The sequence below is a fragment of the Anolis sagrei genome, chromosome 6, assembly GCF_037176765.1.
Source record: "Anolis sagrei isolate rAnoSag1 chromosome 6, rAnoSag1.mat, whole genome shotgun sequence".
NCBI lineage: Eukaryota > Metazoa > Chordata > Lepidosauria > Squamata > Dactyloidae > Anolis > Anolis sagrei.
The window spans coordinates 6,101,676-6,123,383 of NC_090026.1; the positions used below are offsets into that span (position 1 = coordinate 6,101,676).

Sequence of the window (21,708 nt, forward strand, 5' to 3'; positions counted from 1 at the left end):
GATGGGCTTGATGGAGCAAGCACGCTCCCCTGAGGCAGGCCGTTCTTCTGTTTCCGCCATCTGCTTCTCTGGTCCTGGAACTCAACAAAAAAGCTCCTGTTTTGTATTAGATTTCCTTTGAAGCAGGTGAGGTGATAGTCCTTCGTCATATTAGTCCACGGTAGTCCACGCTCTTGTTACATCCCGCCTAGACTACTGCAACGCTCTCTACGTGGGGTTGCGTTTGAAGACGGCCCGGAAGCTCCAGCTAGTCCAACGCTCGGCAGCCATGCTACTAACAGGAGCAGAGTGCAGGGAGCACACAACTCCTCTGCTGCACCAGCTCCACTGGCTGCCGATCTGCTACCGGGCTCAATTCAAAGTGCTGGCGTTGGCCTTTAAAGCCCTAAATGGTTTGGGCCCAAGCTACCTATCCGAACGTATCTCTGCCTATGAACCCACCAGGACTCTAAGATCTTCTAGGGAGGCCCTGCTCTCGATCCCACCTGCATCACAAGCACGGCTGGCGGGGACAAGGGACAGGGCCTTCTCTGTGGTGGCCCCTCGGCTGTGGAACGCCCTTCCCATGGACATAAGATCAGCTCTGACGTTAATGGTGTTTCGAAAAAAGCTAAAAACCTGGCTGTTTGAACAGGCATTCAGATAAACAGTGAAATGAATATGATGAATATAGGAACGGAATTATAGACAACGAATTGGATCATGATTCTAGTTACGAGACGTTGTTGTGTTGTTATTGATGTGCCACTACTGTATTTTGTGCTTTCATGGTTTTTAAATCGTTTATTGCTATTTTGTTATGACTGTTTTTGCTCTGTTGTGAACCACGTTGAGTCGCCTACGGGCTGAGAAACTGCGGTATACAAGCAAAGTAAATAAATAAATAAATATTATGCATTTTTCTCAGGAGAAGGTGATTATTTATCTAGTAACTGTGTATATGTTTACATTCAGAAGGACAAAACCGAGCGACTTCCTTTCTAAATCCCGGATGAGGCCCCATGATTCGCTTCCCTCACTTCTCTGAAAATGTAGCAGCCAATAATGAAAGGACCAAGGCTTTGATATCTCTGGCCCATCCCCTGTTTGGATATCAGCCAGCACGCCAATGCCTTAATCAAGAAATAGTTTTCTAAGATCTACAGAGATACCTGCAGGAACACCTCAGCAAGCAAGAGTCCAAAAGTGGCAGGTGAAAACCTGGAACCTGAATCAGTGGCTGATACTTACTTACTTACTTACTTACTTACTTAGGCAATCCCTCGTTGGCCGAGTAGGATAGTCTTCCAGGATCAGAATTCTTGTGAGTCTGTAGATTACTGTGGAGCCCGCAGTGAGGACATTGGTTTCCAGGTGGAAGGCGGTCTTGGTCGGGGTTGGCTTGACACGCTTTCCTCTTTGCACGTTTCTCTCTTTCACCCTCCATTCGTGCCTCTTCAAACTTTGCAGCACTGCTGGTCACAACTGACCTCCACCTGGAGCGCTCAAGGGCCAGGTCTTCCCAGTTCTCAGTGGCTATGCCACAGTTTTTAAGGTTTGGCTTTGATCCCATCTTTAAATCCCTTTTCCTGTCCTCCAACATTCCGTTTTCCGTTCTTGAGTTCAGAGTAGAGCAACTGCTTTGGGAGACGGTGGTCGGGCATCCGGACAACGTGGCCGGTCCAGCGGAGTTGATGGCGGAGGACCATCGCTTCAGTGCTGGTGGTCTTTCCTTCTTTCAGCATGCTGACCTTTGTCCCGCTTGTTTTCCCAAGAGATTTGCAGGATTTTCCGGAGGCAGCGCTGATGGAATCTTTCCAGGAGTTGCATGTGACGTCTGTAGACAGTCCACGTTTCGCAGTGGCTGATACCAAATGAGAGACTCCCCCCTGGGCACACAGAAAACTGGGCGACTTAGAAGGTGCTGAACAGGCTGCGCTCTGGCACCATGAGATGTAGAACCAACCTTAAGAAATGGGGCCACAAAGTGGAGTCCACGACATGCGAGTGGGGAGAAGAGCAAAGCACAGACCATCTATTGCAATGCAATCTGAGCCCTGCCACATGTACAATGGAGGACCTTCTTACAGCAACACCAGAGGCACACCAAGTGTCCAGCTTCTGGTCAAAGGACCTTTGGAATAATACCAAGTTTTTTAAACTTTGCGACTGTACCCTCGGTTCACTTCTGATACGATAAGTAAATAACCAGATAAAGCCAGCCAAAAAAGAAAGATCCCTCTTCACCTTGAAATCAATATGGGCGAAAAGTTGTAACGATTGCTCATTAATTGCTGTACTCGTGTCCTCTTTGTGCGCCATGAGAAGATGAAAAGGACTCCCCACCCCACGGAACGTCGTCCCCGTTTGCCTGATAAACACAATTTGGAAATAAATGCCCCAGGAGCAATGTTGCAATTATACAACTTAAAGGGGGCCTAAGATCTCTCTCTTGTTTTTGCTTTCTCCTGTCTCAAACCACAAATAATTGTTGCTGGGGGTAAAAAGGTGAAGCAGCTGGAAGAAGTAGAATCCTACTTGGTTGCAGATAACTAAAACTGCAAAAGGCAGCCACATAGGTCCTATGGAAACGAATTGAGATGGGAATTTTGAGAGTTAAGTCCAGTATAATAGGTAAAGGTTTCCCTTTGACATTAAGTCCAGTTGTGCCCAACTCCGCCTGAGCTCTGCGAGTGCAGCATTTTTCCGAATGAAGCAGAGAGTGTTTGAGGACCGGGACATCCTTAGGGATACCAAGGTGCTTGTTTATAAAGCTATTATCTTCCCAACCCTGCTCTATGCCTGCAAAACGTGGACTGTCTACAGACGTCAACATTGACACTGAAATAGAACACCACCTGAGCTCTGCGAGTACAGCGTTTTTCCGAATGAAGCAGAGTGTTTGAGGACCGGGACATCCGTAGGGAGACCAAGGGGCTTGTCTATAAAGCTATTGTCCTCCCAACCCTGCAATATGCCTGCGAGACATGGACTGTCTATAGACGTCAACATTGACACTGAAATAGAACACCACCTGAGCTCCGCGAGTGCAGCATTTTTCCGAATGAACAGAGAGTGTTTGAGGACCGGGACATCCGTAAGGATACCAAGGTGCTTGTCTATAAAGCTATTGTCCTCTCAACGCTGCAATATGCCTGCGAAACGTGGACTGTCTACAGATGTCCTGGAACGATTCCATCAGCGCTGCCTCCAGAAAATCCTGCAAATCTCTTGGGAAAACAGGCGGACAAATGTCAGCGTACTGGAAGAAACAAAGACCACCAGCATTGAAGCGATGGTCCTCCACCATCAACTCCGGCCATGTTGTCCAGATGCCTACCCACCGTTTCCCAAAGCAGTTGCTCTACTCCGAACTCAAGAACGGAAACGGAATGTTGGTGGACAGGAAAAGAGATTTAAAGATGGGCTCAAAGCCAACCTTAAAAACTCTGGCATAGACACTGAGAACTGGGAAGCCTTGAGCGTTCCAGTTGGAGGTCAGCTGTGACCAGCAGTGCTGCAGAATTTGAAGAGGCACGAATGGAGGGTGAAAGAGAGAAACGTGCCAAGAGGAAGGCGCATCAAGCCAACCCTGACCGGGACCTCCTTCTACCTGGAAACCAATGCCCTCACTTTGGGAGAAGATGCAGGTCAAGAATTGGGCTCCACAGCCACCTACGAACCGACTCCCAGGACACCGAACTTGGAGGACCATCATCCTCGGACTACGAGGGATCGCCTAAGTAAGTAAAGCCCAACTCTGGGAGTTGGTGCTCACCTCCATTCCTAAGCCGCAGAGCCGGCGTTGTCCGTAGACACCTCCAAGGTCATGCGGCCTGCATGATTGCATGAAACACTTCCTGCTGAAGCAGTACCTATTGATCTACTCACATTCGCATGTTTTAGAACTGCCAGGTTGGCAGAACCTGGGGCTTACAGTGGGAGCTCACCCCGCTCCCCAAATTCGAACTGACAACCTTTCGGTCAGCAAGTTCAGCAGCTCAGCGGTTTAACCTGCTGCTCCACCGGAGGCTCCCAAGTAACATATTGTGTTCTATATGCAAAGATGAGCCAATACGTTGGGCTTCTTGGTCTGTAGTAACAAAACCAATTTTATTTTTCAGGGTGATGCTGTTTCATGTCTTGTTACCTGCCTTCCCATCTCGGTTTTGCAACTGCTAAGTAAGATCCTTACTGGGCGAAATGGAGATGCTCCCCACTTTTCCTGGATAACGGTTAGTACATGTGTTTGTCTTTGTTTATCTCTGTTAGATCTGACTTAGGCCCCTTCTACACTGCCATAGAATCAGGATTATCAAAGCGGATTACCCACGTTATCTGCTTCGAACTGGATTATATGAGTCTACACTGCCATATCATCCAGTTCAAAGCGGATAATCTTGATTTTGTGGCGCAGTGGGTTAAACCCTTGTGCCGGCAGGACTGCTGACCAAGAGGTTGGCGGTTCGAATCCAGGGAGTGGGGTGAGCTCCCATCTGTCAGCTCTAACTTCCCATGTGGGGACATTAAAGAAGCATCCTACAGGATGGGACGAATTTGGGGAGCGGGGTGTGCTCCTGTCTGTTAGCTCAAGCTTCTCATATGGGGATATCAGAGAAGCCTCCCACAGGGTGGTATGAATCAGGGGAGCGGGGTGATCTCCTATCTGTCAGCTCCAGCTTCTCATACGGGGATATCAGAGAAGCCTCCCACAGGATGGTATGAATCCATAGAGCGGGGTGAGCTCCCATCTATCAGTTCCAGCTTCTCATGCGGAGACATGAGAAAAGCCTCCCACAGGATGGTAGGAATCCGGGGAGTGGGGTGAGCTCCAGCTTCCCATGCGGGGACTTGGAAGAAGCCTCCTATAGTATAGTACGAATCCAGGGAGTGGGGTGAGCTCCTGTCTGTCAGCTCCATCTTCTCATGCGGGGATATCAGAGATTCATACAGCAGGATGGTATGAATCTGTGGAGGAGGGTGAGCTCCCATCTATCAGTTCCAGCTTCTCATGCGGGGGCATGAGAAAAGCCTCCCACAGGATGGTAGGAATCCAGGGAGTGGGGTGAGCTCCTGTCTGTCAGCGCCAGCTTCCTATGTGGGGACATGAGAGAAGCCTCCCACAGGATGGTATGAATACGGGGAGCAGGGTGAGCTCCTGTTTGTCAGCTCCAGCTTCTCATGCAGGGATATCAGAGAAGCCTCCCGCAGGATGGTACGAATCCAGGGAGCGGGGTGAGCCCCCATCTGTCAGCTCCAGCTTCCCATGCAGGGACTCCTATAGTATAGTGCTAAACATCTGTGGCGTTCCCTGGGCAACCTCCTTGCAGTTGGCCAATACTCTCACACCAGAAGTGACTTGCAGTTTCTCAAGAAAAAAAAAGGGGCCTTAGGGCTATTCACTGTCCCACTCAGGTCTTGCAAACCCACAGAAGCCGTGACTTCCTTGAGCAAATCCGTGCATTCATTGATCTGTAATATTGTATTTACCTTTCCTACACCTTTGCGCTTCTCTCACATCTGGGCGTTCCCTGGGCAACCTCCTTGCAGTTGGCCAATTCTCTCACACCAGAAGTGACTTGCAGTTCCTCAAATCACTTCTGGCATGAAAAATAGGCAGTGTAGAAGGGACCTTAGGGAAACTGTATGAATGAGAGCTCACTCAGGTCTTGCAAACCCACAGGAGCCGTGACTTCCTTGAGCAAATCCGTGCATTCATTGATCTGTAATATTGTATTTACCTTTCCTACACCTTTGCCACATTTTGTTGTTTTTTTTCTGAGTGTTTTGGAGCAAAAATATTCCTACATTTTTGGAAATGCGGTAGCACTTTATTTATTTATTTTTTCACTCCTTCCCTTCCTTGCACACTTTTCAGTATCGATTTTGCAGAAGAGGAAGACTGGGCCCTGGAAGGGAAATCCTGCAACGGGCTCAGCGAGTGCTTGCCAGCCGAGCTTCCTTGTTTTCTCACACTCCCCCACATATGCCTCAAATCTATGCAATGCTTTGAAGTATTTGGGAATGGGGCAATGGGGTGGGGAAGGGGGAGTAAAAAGATGTTCATTAGAGGTTGGAACCTGGCAGCCTGGAAAACCTGGGCTCCTGGGTTGGAAGCGCAGCCTTCCTATTGGATGCCTGGGTGGTCCCATGCCTGTGATTGGCCGCCCGAGCAAATCAGCCATTGCAAACGTGATGGGTGATGGCTGCCCGGGGGTCTGCGGAGGAGTGGCTGGCAGGGGAAAGGAAGGGGAGGGGGTCTGGGGGGGGGACATCAGCCCAGCGACAGCAGCACAGCTGTGGCTGTTGGAGGGGGCGGAACCCGTGGCTCACGTGACAAAGTTCTACACACTTTCATGTTCCGAGTGGCACATGGCTTGCATGCGTCGAGTGGGGGTGTGGATGGAGAGGCTCCTTCCGCCTGCCGTGGCTTTAGTCGGGGAGATCACTCCAATACGATGACTCCTATCTCTCCTATCTACCCTTCTCTTCCACCTCCATTCTCATGGAAGGCAGAAAGCTGCGCATTCGTATGTGAGAAAGGACACCTTCACTTAGGGGGCATTTTTTTTAATTTTTTGGGAAGGAATATAATAATCTATATAAATAAAAATGTCATATTTGTTTGTGGGATTAACAGAACTCAAAAACCACTGGGGGAATTGACACCAAATTTGGACACAAGACACCTAACAACCCAATGTACGTCCTTCACTCGTAAAAACACTGAAAAACACAGCAGAGGGGACTTAAAAAGCCCCAAAAAGCTAAATGACAATACAGAAAATGGGAAGAGAGAGTGAGGGAAGGGGAGGAAAAAGAAAAAAAGAAAGAAAAGAAAAGAAAAGAAAAAGAGGGAAGGAGGGAAAGAAAGAAGGAAAGGGAGAAGGAAGCATGAAAGCAAAGAGAGAAGGAAGGAAGGAAAGAGGTAGAGAAGGAAGAAAGGAGAGAAAGAAGGAGGGAAAGAAAAAGGGGGAAGGAAGGAAAATTAGGGAAGGAAGGAGAGAAGGAAAGAAAAAAGGGAAAGAAGGAAGGAAAGAGGAAGCGAAGGAAGGGGGGAAGATGTAGAGAAAGAGGGAAAGAGGGAAGGAAAGAATGAAAGAGAGAAGGAAGAAAAGAGAGACAGCAGAAGAGAAAGAAAAGGGGGGAAGGAAGGAAAGAGATACACACACACATATATACACATGCACATATACATGCACTCTTACGTCTATACATATACACATGCACACACATGTACATATCCACATACACATATATATATATACACAAATATGCATATAGACGAACACACACATATACACAATATGCATGTACACATATAAACTCACAAATACAAAAATATATACACACACACACATATATATACACATTTTTACACCCACTTATATATATATATATGTACGCAAACACACAAATATACACACACACACACACACACATATACACACCCAAAACACATATACACAGACTGGGCCACAGCAACGTGTGGCAGGAGATGGCTAGTAATAATAATATAATAATAAAACTTTATTTATATTCCGCTCTATCTCCTCAAAGGGACTCAGGACAGATTCCAAACATTATGCATGGGGCAGGGCTCAGGGTGCATTGCAGCAGGTGGTCTGTAGTTTGCTCTTCTCCACACTCGCATGTCGTGGATTCCACTTTGTAGCCCCATTTCCGAAGGTTGGCTCTGCATCTTGTGGTGCCAGAGAGCAGTCTGTTCAGCGCCTTCCAAGTCGCCCAGTCTTCTGTGTGCCCAGGGGGGAGTCTCCCATTTGGTATCAGCCATTGGTTGAGGTTCTGGGTTTGAGCCTGCCACTTTTGGACTCTCGCTTGCTGGGGTGTTCCAGCGAATGTCTCTGTAGATCTTAGAAAACTATTTCTTGATTTAAGTCGTTGACGTGCTGGCTGATACCCAAACAAGGGATGAGTTGGAGTTGTCGCTGCCTTGGTCCTTTCACTATTGGCTGCTACTTCCCGGCGGATGTCAGGTGGCGCGATACCGGCTAGACAGTGTAATTTCTCCAGTGGTGTAGGGCGCAGACACCCCGTGATAATGCGCCATGTCTCATTAAGAGCCACATCCACTGTTTTAGTGTGGTGAGATGTGTTCCACACTGGGTATGCATACTCAGCAGCAGAGTAGCATAGTGCAAAGGTAGATGTCTTCACTGTATCTGGTTGTGATCCCCAGGTTGTGCCAGTAAGCTTTCGTATGATATTGTTTCTAGCGCCCACTTTTTGCTTGATATTCAGGCAGTGCTTCTTGTAGGTCAGAGCACGGTCCAGAGTGACTCCCAGGTATTTGGGTGTGCTGCAATGCTCCAGTGGAATTCCTTCCCAGATGATCCTCGGAGCTCGGGATGCTTGTCTGTTCTTGAGATGAAAAGCACATCTCTGTGTTTTAGATGGATTAGGGATCAGCTGGCTTTCCCTGTAATAGGCAATAAGGGCACCTAGAGCTTCGGAGAGCTTCTGTTCTACCATTTCAAAGCTCCCTGCTTGAGCAGTGATGGCACAATCATCAGCATAGATGAAGCTCTCTGTCCCTTCTGGCAGTGGCTGGTCATTTGTGTAGATGTTGAACATGGATGGAGCAAGCACGCTCCCCTGAGGCAGGCCGTTCTTCTGTTTCCGCCATCTGCTTCTCTGGCCCTGGAACTCAACAAAAAAGCTCCTGTTTCGTAGCAGGTTTTTTGTAGCAGAGGTATAATGGTAGTATTACCAACTACTGGGAGCCCCCGATGGTGCAGTGGGTTAAACCCTTGTGCTGGTAGGACTGAAGACCGACAGGTCGCAGGTTCGAATCCAGGGAGAGCATGGATGAGCTCCCACTGTCAGCTCCAGCTCCCCAAAAGGGACATGAGAAAAGCCTCCCACAAGGATGATAAAACATCAAAACATTTTGTCCCCTGGGCAACATCCTTGCAGATGGCCAATTCCCTCACACCAGAAGCAACTTGCAGTTTCTCAAGTAAAAAAAAAAATTACCAACTACTATTCCTCCTCCTCATATGCCAGTGAGCAAAGGTATGTCTTCAGCTGTTTTTTGAAAGTGGAGAGGGAGGGGGCCATTAGGAAGGGAGTTCCAGAGGTGGGGGGCCGCCACAGAGAAGGCCCTTTCTCTCGTTCCCACCAGTTGTGCTTGGGATGGGGGTGGAACTGAGAGGAGGGCCTCCTCCAATGAAGAAGAGGATGAAGATGACATTCTGACATTCACTCCACATTTGGAGTGAATGTCAGAATAGTCCACACTTGGATGCATCAGTCCTGAGTTCCACCTCAGAGAGAAAGAGAGATCAGTAGCAGTCATGGCTGTGACTCACCAAGGAAGTGTTGTTAAGGCTGCTTCCCACCGCCACCCACCTTTTCTCTTCCGATATGCACCCCCTACACACACACACACACACACACACACACTCCCCACCTTGTGTTGTCTTTGCAAGCAGCTTATATAACGTCTGCTGTTCCATTTGTCCTGGGCTGAACTCTCTCTCTCTCTCTCTCTCGCTGAAATCAGCAAGGAAGACGAATGCAGGGAGGGGAAAGAGGGGGGACTCTGCGTTGTGGCAGCTTTGCGGATCGTATTAAGAGATTGCAAGAGAGAGGTGGGGGGAGGGAGGGGAGACACAAATCAGTGGGAAGCTGCAGAAGTGGGTATGTGGGTCAGCATTTCAGTGCCCTGCCAGGGAACTGTCAGCAACCCCTGCAGGATTAGAAGGATGCTTGGATGTGTGTGTGTGTGTGTGTCCACATAGAGTGTGTCCTTGAGCAGGTTGCAAATCCCATCTTTTTTCCATGTCTGCCTTTGTCTTGTTCTTTTCCCTGCTCAGTGTGCGCAAATTGGAAGCCAAGGAAAGGAGTCATCATGTAAACTGGAGAAAAGTCATCCCTGTGGGTCACTTCCTTGCCCTGCCAGGGAGAAACAGGATACAGGTTTTGAGGAGAGAGACTGGGAGTGCACTGGCATTGACTAGACGTAAGGGAGCATGGCCGAAGTGTCCAAAAACTGAGAGTTGCATAGACCGGAAGATGGTTTCTGTGTTGGAGAAAGAAAAGGAAGAGAGGGAGATTCCTTCCTTCCTTACTTCCTTCCGCCTTCCGCCTTACCTTGCCCCTTGCCTTGCCTTGCACTTTGCCTTGCACCTTGCCTTGCATCTTACCTTGCCCCTTGCCTTGCCTTGGTAAGCCCTTTGCCTTGTGCCTTGTTTTGCCCCTTGCCTTGACTTGCCTTGCACCTTACCTTGCCTTACCTTACCTTACTCCTTGCCTTGTCCCTTGCATTGCATTGCCTTGCAGCTTACCTTGCCTTGCCCCTTGCTGTGCCCCTTGCCTTGCTCCTTGCCTTGACTTGCCTTGCCCCTTGCCTTGCCTCTTGCATTTCCTTGCCTTGCAGCTTGCCTTGCCTTGCCCCTTGCCTTGCACCTTACCTTGCCTTGCATCTTACCTTGCCCTTTGCCATGCCCCTTGCCTTGCTCCTTGCCTTGCCCCTTGCATTTCATTGCCTTGCAGCTTGCCTTGCCTTGCCCCTTGCCTTGACTTGCCTTGCCCCTTGCATTTCCTTGCTTTGCAGCTTGCCTTTCCTTGCAGCTTGCCTTGCCTTGCCCCTTTCCTTGCCTTGAAGCTTGCCTTGCCTTGCCCCTTGCCTTGCAGCTTGCCTTGCTGTTCTCCTTTCCTTGTAGCTTGCCTTGCCTTGCCCCTTGTCTTGCCTTGCCTGCCTTTCCCATGGCCTTGCCCCTTCCTTTGCACCTAGCCTTGCACCTTGCCTTGCCTTACCTTGCCCCTTGCCTTGCCCCTTGCCCCTTGCCTTGGAGCTTGCCTTGCCTTGCCTTTTCCCTTTCCTTGCAGCTTGCCTTGCCTTGCCCCTTGTCTTGCCTTGCCTGCCTTTCCCATGGCCTTGCCCCTTCCTTTGCACCTAGCCTTGCACCTTGCCTTGCCTTACCTTGCCCCTTGCCTTGCCCCTTGCCCCTTGCCTTGGAGCTTGCCTTGCCTTGCCTTTTCCCTTTCCTTGCAGCTTGCCTTGCCTTGCCCCTTGTCTTGCCTTGCCTGCCTTTCCCATGGCCTTGCCCCTTCCTTTGCACCTAGCCTTGCACCTTGCCTTGCCTTACCTTGCCCCTTGCCTTGCCCCTTGCCCCTTGCCTTGGAGCTTGCCTTGCCTTGCCTTTTCCCTTTCCTTGCAGCTTGCCTTGCCTTGCCCCTTGTCTTGCCTTGCCTGCCTTTCCCATGACCTTGCCCCTTCCCTTGCCTTGCCTTGCCTTACCTTGCCCCTTGCCTTGGAGCTTGCCTTGCCTTGCCTTGCTCCTTGCCTTGCCTTTCCCCTTTCCTTGCAGCTTGCCTTGCCTTGCCCCTTGACTTGTCTTGCCTGCCTTTCCAATGGCCTTGCCTCTTCCCTTGCACCTTGCCTTACCTTGCTCCTTGCCTTGCCCCTTGCTTTGCCTTGCATTGCCTTGCAGCTTACCTTGCCTTGCCCCTTGCTTTGCCCCTTGCTGTGCACCTTGCCTTGCCTTGCTCCTTGCCTTGACCTGCCCCTTGCCTTGGAGCTTGCCTTGCCTTGCCCCTTGCATTTCCTTGCCTTGCAGCTTGCCTTGCCTCTTGTCTTGTCTTGCCTGCCTTTCCCATGGCCTTGCCTCTTGCCTTGCTCCTTGCCTTGGCTTGCCCCTTGCCTTGGAGCTTGCCTTGCCTTGCCTTTTCCCTTTCCTTGCAGCTTGCCTTGCCTTGCCCCTTGTCTTGCCTTGCCTGCCTTTCCCATGGCCTTGCCCCTTCCTTTGCACCTAGCCTTGCACCTTGCCTTGCCTTACCTTGCCCCTTGCCTTGCCCCTTGCCCCTTGCCTTGGAGCTTGCCTTGCCTTGCCTTTTCCCTTTCCTTGCAGCTTGCCTTGCCTTGCCCCTTGTCTTGCCTTGCCTGCCTTTCCCATGGCCTTGCCCCTTCCTTTGCACCTAGCCTTGCACCTTGCCTTGCCTTACCTTGCCCCTTGCCTTGCCCCTTGCCCCTTGCCTTGGAGCTTGCCTTGCCTTGCCTTTTCCCTTTCCTTGCAGCTTGCCTTGCCTTGCCCCTTGTCTTGCCTTGCCTGCCTTTCCCATGGCCTTGCCCCTTCCTTTGCACCTAGCCTTGCACCTTGCCTTGCCTTACCTTGCCCCTTGCCTTGCCCCTTGCCCCTTGCCTTGGAGCTTGCCTTGCCTTGCCTTTTCCCTTTCCTTGCAGCTTGCCTTGCCTTGCCCCTTGTCTTGCCTTGCCTGCCTTTCCCATGACCTTGCCCCTTCCCTTGCCTTGCCTTGCCTTACCTTGCCCCTTGCCTTGGAGCTTGCCTTGCCTTGCCTTGCTCCTTGCCTTGCCTTTCCCCTTTCCTTGCAGCTTGCCTTGCCTTGCCCCTTGACTTGTCTTGCCTGCCTTTCCAATGGCCTTGCCTCTTCCCTTGCACCTTGCCTTACCTTGCTCCTTGCCTTGCCCCTTGCTTTGCCTTGCATTGCCTTGCAGCTTACCTTGCCTTGCCCCTTGCTTTGCCCCTTGCTGTGCACCTTGCCTTGCCTTGCTCCTTGCCTTGACCTGCCCCTTGCCTTGGAGCTTGCCTTGCCTTGCCCCTTGCATTTCCTTGCCTTGCAGCTTGCCTTGCCTCTTGTCTTGTCTTGCCTGCCTTTCCCATGGCCTTGCCTCTTGCCTTGCTCCTTGCCTTGGCTTGCCCCTTGCCTTGGAGCTTGCCTTGGCTTGCCCCTTCCCTTGCACCTTGCCTTCCCTTGCCCCTTGCCTTGCCTTGCCCCTTTGCCTTGCAGCTTATCTTGCCTTGGCCGTTGCCTTGCCCCTTGCTGTGCACCTTGCCTTACTCCTTGCCTTGCCCCTTGCTTTGTCCCTTTGTCTTGCCTTGCCTTGCCCTTTCCCTTCCTTCCCTGCCATGCCCTTGCCTTGCCCCTTCCCTTCCCTTCCCTTGCCTTCCTGTCCCTTCCCATGTCCCCAGTGCATCTGCATTTCCCCCTTGCGCCTTGTGGCCAGAGATGGGGTGAAAGGTCGCAGGAGACTATGCTGCCTCTGCGCGTGCTCTCTAGCAGTTGCTGGGTAACACAGGATCCCCCCTCCCTCCCTCCCTCCCACACACACACACACACACACACACACACACACACAGAGACACACATGCTCTCCCCTCTCCATTCAAGCTCAGGCTATAAATATTCCCTGAGCCCCCCCTGGGACCTGCCTTGCTTGCTGTGGGGAGTGGCCAGGGTGGGTGTGGGGGGCGGAATGGCAGATCTCCATCCGGTTTTGCAAGGAAGGGAGGCAGGGCCAGCCTCTCTCACACATGTGCAAGACACACACTCACGCACACACTGACTGGATAATGGCTTGACTCACCCAAGTCAAACTCTGTGCCTCGCAGAGAACATGGAATCCCCTCCCAGCGTGTCCTTTTGCTCACTGGGCGTCACGATGGCCCTTCCTCTCTTCCGCTCCTCCTTCTCTTCTTTCCCCAGTCTTCCTCCCAACCAAGCCTCTCCATTTCCTAAATATTGAGTGGGCCAGTCACAAACACTTGGTCCTACTGGGATTTGGGTGGAAAAGTGCCAGCAGTGTGGAAGAAAGGCGCTAGAAGAAAGCGCACACATGCACAAGATAATACACACAGGCGCACAGTCGTCAGTGACTGATAAGGGCATTAAACTGCCCTGATACTCTTCCTTTTTGCTTCCCTGTGTACATTCCACTTCCTGGACTGGCCATGGTCACAGGAAGAGTGTTGCATTTCCTTGACAGTCTCTCATAGAATCATAGAATCCTAGAGTTGGAAGAGACCTCATGGGCCATCCAGTCCAACCCCCTGCTAAGAAGCAGGAATATTGCATTCAAATCACCCCTGACAGATGGCCATCCAGCCTCTGTTTAAAAGCTTCCAAAGAAGGAGCCTCCACCACACTCCGGGGCAGAGAGTTCCACTGCTGAACGGCTCTCACGGTCAGGAAGTTCTTCCTCAGGTTCAGATGGAATCTCCTCTCTTGTCGTTTGAAGCCATTGTTCCATTGCGTCCTAGTCTCCAAGGAAGCAGAAAACAAGCTTGCTCTCTCCTCCCTGTGGCTTCCTCTCACATATTTATACATGGCTATTATGTCTCCTCTCAGCCTTCTCTTCTTCAGGCTAAACACGCCCAGCTTCTTAAGACACTCCTCATAGGGCTTGTTCTCCAGACCCTTGATCATTTTAGTCGCCCTCCTCTGGACACATTCCAGCTTGTCAATATCTCTCTTGAATTGTGGTGCCCAGAATTGGACACAATATTCCAGGTGTGGTCTAACCAAAGTGGAATAGAGGGGTAGCATTACTTCCCTAGATCTAGACACTAGGCTCCTATTGATGCAGGCCAAAATCCCATTGGCTTTTTTTGCCGCCACATCACATTGTTGGCTCATGTTTAACTTGTTGTCCATGAGGACTCCCAAGATCTTTTTCATACGTACTGCTCTCGAGCCAGGCATTGTCCCCCATTCTGTATCTTTGCATTTCGTTTTTCCTGCCAAAGTGGAGTATCTTGCATTTGTCCCTGTTGAACTTCATTTTGTTAGTTTTGGCCAATCATCTCTCTAATCTGTCAAGATTGTTTTGAATCCTGCCTTGCCTTACCTCTCATCGCACTAGAGAAAAAAATCCACTTAAAATCCCGTTTCTGCCTCCTGCAGAATTCTGGGGTTTGTAGTTTAGGGAAGAGACTTTAACAGCCTCACCAAATTACAAAGCCTAGAATTCTAAGTGGATTTTAAGTGGACCTTTTTCTCTAGTGTGATGAAGTGGAAAGACTCACAAGCCTTGGGAGCAGAGATGGGTGGAAAGGTTACTTGCTTGCTAAGACTACAATTCCCAGAATCCTGCCCCTTGTGAGCATGGCTACTGGTGAGAAGGAGGTCCTGGTACAGGCATGGGCAAACTTGGGCCTCCAGGTGTTTTGGACTCCAACTCCCACAATTCTTAACAGCCTTGGGAGCAGAAATTGGTGGAAAGGTTACTTGCTTGCTAAGACTACAATTCCCAGAATCCTGCCCCTTGCCAGCATGGTTGCTGGTGGGGAAGAGGTCCTGGTGCAGGCATGGGAAAACTTGGGCCCTCCCGGTGTTTTGGACTCCAGCTCCCACAATTCCTAACAGCCCGTGAACTATACCTCCCAGTACCTCTAACTCTATAAATCATGGTGATGGAATCAACCCAAACTTGGTACACAGAACTCCCATAACCAAGAGAAAATACCGGAAGGGTTTGGTGGGCATTGACCTTGAGTTTTGGAGTTGTAGTTCACCTACATCCAGAGAGCACTGTGGACTCAAACAATGATAGATCTGGACCAAACTTGGCACAAATACTCAATATGCCCAAATGTGAACCCAGATGGAGTTTGGGGAAAATAGACCTTGACATTTGGGAGTTGTAGTTGCTGGTATTTATATGTAGTTCACCTACAATCAAAGAGCATTCTGAACTCCACCAAGAATGGAATTGAATCAAACTTGGCACACAGAACTCCCATGACCAACAGAAAATATACAACACAAACTTTGGTGGGTATTAACCTTGAGTTTGGGAGTTGTAGTTCACTTGCATCCAGAGAGCACTGTGGACTCAAACAATGATAGATCTGGACCAAACTTGGCACGAATACTCAATATGCCCAAATGTGAACACTAGTGGAGTTTGGGGGAAATAGACCTTGACATTTGGAAGTAGTAGTTGCTGGGATTTATAGTTCACCTACAATCAAAGAGCATTCTGAACTCCACCAACAATGGAATTGAACCAAACTTGGCACACAGAACCCCCATGACCAACAGAAAATATTGTCATATTGAGACCCCTGTGACACCCCCTCATGACCCCTGCAGGGGTCCCGACCCCCAGGTTGAGAAACGCTGTCTTGAATCCTAACTTTGAGTAGAGACAGTACAGTGTAACACATGAGGATAATGCAAACATGGGCAAACTTTGGCCCTCCAGGTGTTTTGGACTTCAACTCCCACCATTCCTAACAGCCTACCGGCTGTTAGGAATGGTGGAAGTTGAAGTCCAAAACACCTGGAGGGCCAAAGTTTGCCCAAGCCTGTGATAGACACATACCTACACACAAAAAGAAGGGGAGGGTCACAGATGAGGCCACAATCCCTTCCAATTAGAAGTCTTGCTTCCACGACCCCATTGCCCAGGCTATTTTGAGTCGCAGCCTCTTTCTCTTCTTGTACTGTACATACAGGCACATACGTATCTATACGAGCAGGCTTCTTAAGGAGTTGAGATGAGGACACACACCACTGCTGTTCCTCCTCGGCGTCGCATTTAGAGTTTGCGAAGCTGTGATATGACCTTTATTTTAGGTGAGCGCAGCGTCAGATGGGCACCCTAGTTATACCTTTTCCCCTCTTCTTTTTGGTTTCCTCTTTGCAATGAGGGGGGAACGCAAGGTGGGAGAGGGAGTAGGGGCGGCAGGAGAGGTACACCAAGGAGACGTTGGCGGTACGTGGGTGGGGAACTCGAACCCAACTCCCCTGGTTCCTGGGTGTCTCTCGCGTTCGGTTTCCCTCTCCTCCCTACCGCAGCCCTTGCCAGCCCTGATTCAGAATGGGGCGGGGGAGCCAAGAGAGAAGAGCCATCTGTCTCCCCATCTGTGTTTTGAGCAGGGTGAAATCCGGCTTTGCGGGATATTTGGTGGAATGGGAGATTGCACTGGATTTTCTTCCCTCGCTGCACTTTACCGGGTTCCAGGACAAGAGGGGATTTCTCTTGTGCGGTACAGAGCATCTTTCTTTCTCTGTAAGGAGATTTAAGATACGTGTGTGTTTGTGTGTGTGTGTGTGTGTGTGTGGGGAAAAACACCTTATTCTTTTGGATCACAACTCCCAGAATCCTGTACGTGGATGATGTTCAGCTTGATCACAGCCCTATGAGGAGCGGCTTAGGGAACTGGGCATGTTTAGCCTGAAGAAGAGAAGGCTGAGAGGAGATATGATAGCCATGTATAAATATGTGAGAGGAAGCCACAGGGAAGAGGGAACAAGCTTCCTTTCTGCTTCCTTGGAGACTAGGACGCAATGGAACAATGGCTTCAAACTACAAGAGAGGAGATTCCATCTGAACATGAGGAAGAACTTCCTGACTGTGAGAGCCGTTCAGCAGTGGAACTCTCTGCCCCAGAGTGTGGTGGAAGCTCCTTCTTTGGAAGCTTTTAAGCAGAGGCTGGATGGCCATCTGTCAGGGGTGATTTGAATGCAATATTCCTGCATCTTGGCAGGGGGTTGGACTGGATGGCCCATGAGGTCTCTTCCAACTCTTTGATTCTATGATTCCCACCTGTCACTAAGGAGGCTGTGCAGGTCCTGAATCGGTGCTTGGCCGCTGTGTCGGTCTGAATGAGGACAAACAGATTGAAAATAAATCCAGACTAGACAGAGGTATTCCTGGTTAGTCGAAAGGCCGAACAGGGGATAGGGTTACACCCTGTGTTAGACGGGGTTACTCTCTCCCTGAAGACTCGGGTTCACAGTTTGGGAGTGATCGCTGAGCCTGGAGCCCCAAGTCTCGGCGATAGCCAGGAGAGCTTTTGCACAATTAAAACTTGTGCACCCATTCCTTAAGAAGTCCGACTTGGCCACGGTGGTCCACGCTCTTGTTACATCCCAAATAGACTACTGCAACGCACTCTACATGGAGCTGCCTTTGAAGACTGCCCGGAAGCTTCAACTAGTCCAACGGTCAGCAGCCAAGTTGCTCACCAGAGCAACGTACAGGGAACATACAACTCCTTCATTACACCAACTCCACTGGCTACCGATCAGCTTCCGTGCACAATTCAAAGTGCTGGTTTTAACTTTTAAAGCTCTAAACGGCATCATGAGGAAATAGCAACGCCTAGAGAAGACAATTATGCTGGGGAAAGTGGAAGGCAAAAGGAAGAGGGGCCGACCAAGGGCAAGATGGATGGATGGCATCCTTGAAGTGACTGGACTGACCTTGAAGGAGCTGGGGGTGGTGACGGCCGACAGGGAGCTCTGGCGTGGGCTGGTCCATGAGGTCACAAAGAGTCGGAGACAACTAAATGAATGAACAACAACAACCTGTCCGAACGTATCTCCTGCCACGAACCATCACGAAGTTTAAGATCTTCAGGAGAGGCCCTACTCTCGATCCCACCATTATCGCAAACACAGTTGATGGAGATGAGAGACAGGGCCTTCTCAGTAGTGCCCCCCCCCCACCTATGGAACACCCTCCCTAGAGAAATATCAGATTGGCCACCTCCATCTTGTCTTTTAGAAGGAAAATCAAGACCTGGTGATGGGACCAAGCAGCAAGTGGAAGAAGATCACACAACTTACGGCAATGAATTGACCCGGACTGGTTTTTGGATTTCGATTTTAATGGATGTGTCTTAATTAATTGTTTTAATTGTTGTTTTAATTTTTAATATTTTGATTGTCCTGTGGTTGTTTTGGTGATGCTAGCATCGTATGATGCTTTTGTTAGGCCGCCCTGAGTCCCCTTCGGGGGGAGAAGGGGGGGGGAGTATAAATATAGGAAATAAATAAATAAATAAATTCTGCCAGTGTGAATAGCACCCTAATGTAATGAGCCACACAACCACTGGTTGCTATGGGTATGTCAAGATCACAAAACAGAGGATTTTGACTTCATAATCATTGTGCCAGAATGGAATTTGAGGGATTCTGGGGATAGGTTGATCTTGTGGTTTGAGAACCCAATAAGCTTTCCTTGCAAAGAAGGTGAATCCCTGGCTACCTTGGACCCTGCTCCAGAGGTAAAGCAAGGCCTTTCTCAAATGAATCGTAACACACCTAGTTGTGGCAAAGTGGGGTGTTGTGGCTTGAGTGTCTGACTAGGACTCTGGGATGTATTGTCGAATACTTTCATGGCTGGAATCATATTCAATCACAATTCATAACAGTAGCAAAATTACAGTTATGAAGTAGCAACGAAAATAACGTTATGGTTGGGGGTCACCACCACATGAAGACCTGTAGCATTAGGAAGGTTGAGAACCACTGCCCTAAATGGTTCCGGTCCGACTTACCTATCCAAACGTATCTCTCCTTATGAACCATCTAGTACTTTAAGATCATCTGGGAAGGCCTTGCTCTCGATCCCACCTTCCTCGCAGATACATTTGGTGGGGACAAGAGATGGGGCCTTTTCAGTGGTGGCCTCTCAGCTATGGAACACCCTCCCCAGGGATATAAGGCCAGCTCCCTCCCTCCTAAAATGGTTAAGACTTCGCTCTTTGAGCAAGCTTTTTCTACTGGAGCATAATTAGACATAAACGAATATATGGAATGACTGACAATGCAACTGGACAACGGTTTTAGTAAGGAGACGCCAAGGATCTTGTTTTTAAAGAGATATTAGCTCTTTATATTACATTTTAAATGTTGAATTGTTTTTATAAAGGCACAGGTTACAACGTTTGCATTGTATTCTGGCCCCTTGGCTTTATAAAGAGGGCCAGGAAAGGGGCTGAAGCTCACTTTGGTCCACTCATCTGATGGAGGATCATACGAAATATCATACGAAAGTGGACTGGCACAACCTGGGGATCACAACCAGACACAGTGAAGACATCTGCCCTTGCGCTATGCTACTCTGCTGCTGAGTACGCATGCCCAGAGTGGAACACATCTCACCATGCTAAAACTGTGGATGTGTCTCTTAATGGGACATGCTGCATTATCACGGGGTGTCTGTGCCTACACCACTGGAGAAATTACACTGTCTAGCCGGTATTGCACCACCTGACATCCACCGGGAAGTAGCAGCCAATAGTGAAAGGACCAAGGCAGAGACATCTCCAGTCCACCCCCTGTTTGGGTATCAGCCAGCATGTCAACGACTTAAATCAAGAAATAGTTTTCTAAGATCTACAGAGACACTCGCTGGAACACCCTAGCAAGCGAGAGTCCAAAGGTGGCAGTCTCAAACCCAGAACCTCAACCAATGGCTGATACCGAATGAGAGACTCCCCCCTGGGCACACAGAGGACTGGGTGACTTGGAAGGCGCTGAACAGACTGCGCTCTGGCACCACGAGATGCAGAGCCAACCTTAAGAAATGGGGCTACAGGGTGGAATCCTCGGCATGCGAGTGTGGAGAAGAGCAAACCACAGACCACCTGCTGCAATGCACCCTGAGCCCTGCCACATGCACAAGGGAGGACCTTTTTGCAGCAACACCAGAGGCACTCCAAGTGGCCAGATCCTGCTCAAAGGACATTTAATCAACTACCAAGCTTGCAAACTTTGTGTTTTGTCTGTTTGTTTGTTTTTGTTTAAAATGTAATACAAATGTCTGGTTGCTGATTACACGATAAATAAGTAAATAAATCTGATGGAGGAAGGGGAGGAATGGCCTTCTGCACATGGTCAACACTACTGCCCAAGTCAAGGAAAGTATGGACTTTCAGGGATGTGTGGCCTTTGCATGTTCAAGAAGGTTACTTTTTGGTTAATATTATGTTTCTGTTCTCCTCGTGTGTTACACTGTACTGTTAGTGTTTATACTTTGTCTCTATCTCAACTTTCTCCCAAAGACAAAACATGTGCCTTAGCCAGATTTTGCTGGTTCGACAACCAGTGTATGGCCTAAATTTATTATTTACAAGCTGTCCCCTGCCATGCGTTGCTGTGGCCCAGTTTGGTGTTCTGGAAAATAAAGTAATGAGAAAGTGCTGGTTTCTAATATATGTAATTTCTTTATGCTTCTGAGTAAACAGTATTTCTTGTTATTTCTTTGTCAGTGTTGATGTGGAGAGTGTCTGGTTTGCCTACCCTAGAATATGGAACATATTATTTAGGGGTCCCTTTCAAATACTATATCTTTGTGTGTTTGTAAGTCATATCTATCTATCTATCTATCTATCTATATTTATGACTAGATGGCTCTTTGTCAGGAGGGCTCTGATTACATTTTCTTGCCCTCGTGAAGAGAGTTGGACTGGGTGGCCTCTTAAGTATTTTCTGTTGGTCATGGGGGTTCTGTGTGGGAAATTTGCCCCAATTCTGTCATTTGTGGGATTCAGAATGCTCTTTAATTGTAGGTGAACTATAAATCCCAGTACCTACAAATCCCAAATGCCAAGGTCTATTTCCCCCAAACCCCATCTGTGTTCATATTTGGGCATATGGAATATTTGTGCCAAGTTTGGTCCAGATCCATCATTGTTTGAGTCCACAGTGCTCTCTGGATGTAGGTGAACTACAACTCCAAAACTCAAGGTCAATGCCCACCAAATCATTCCAGTATTTTCTGTTGGTCATGGGAGTTCTGTGTGCCAAGTTTGGTTTGACTCCATTGTTGGTGGAGTTCAGAATGCTCTTTGATTGTAGGTGAACTATAAATCCCAGCAACTACAAATCCCAAATGCCAAGGTCTATTTCCCCCAAACTCCATCTGTGTTCATATTTGGGCATATGGAATATTTGTGCCAAGTTTGGTCCAGATCCATCATTGTTTGAGTCCACAGTGCTCTCTGGATGTAGGTGAACTACAACTCCCAAACTCAAGGTCAATGCCCACCAAACCCTTCTAGTGCTTTCTGTTGGCCATGGGAGTTCTTTGTGCCATGTTTGGTTCACTGCCATTTTTGTTGGAGTTCAGAATGCTCTTTGATTGTAGGTGAACTATAAATCCCAACTACAACTCCCATATGACAAAATCAAAAAATGTTGAGTGAAGGACATACATTGAGTTGTTAG

At 49.1% G+C, this 21,708-nt stretch overlaps 1 protein-coding gene across 4 annotated transcripts in view; it reads left to right on the top strand.

Annotated features, from left to right (window-relative positions):
- The window catches only part of KDM6B (lysine demethylase 6B), a 195,530-nt gene that overhangs the window by 36,336 nt on the left and 137,486 nt on the right, over nucleotides 1-21,708 (top strand). For 2 of the 4 annotated variants that reach the window (XM_067469705.1, XM_067469706.1), the window contains exon 2: nucleotides 4,104-4,214. The exons of 1 other annotated variant lie outside the window; for it this stretch is intronic. The gene's annotated coding sequence lies outside the window, so the exon portion shown is untranslated. Of the gene's footprint in view, nucleotides 1-4,103; nucleotides 4,215-16,577; nucleotides 16,760-21,708 lie in introns of those variants that run through there. One more of the 4 variants, XM_067469711.1, reaches the window with a different exon arrangement.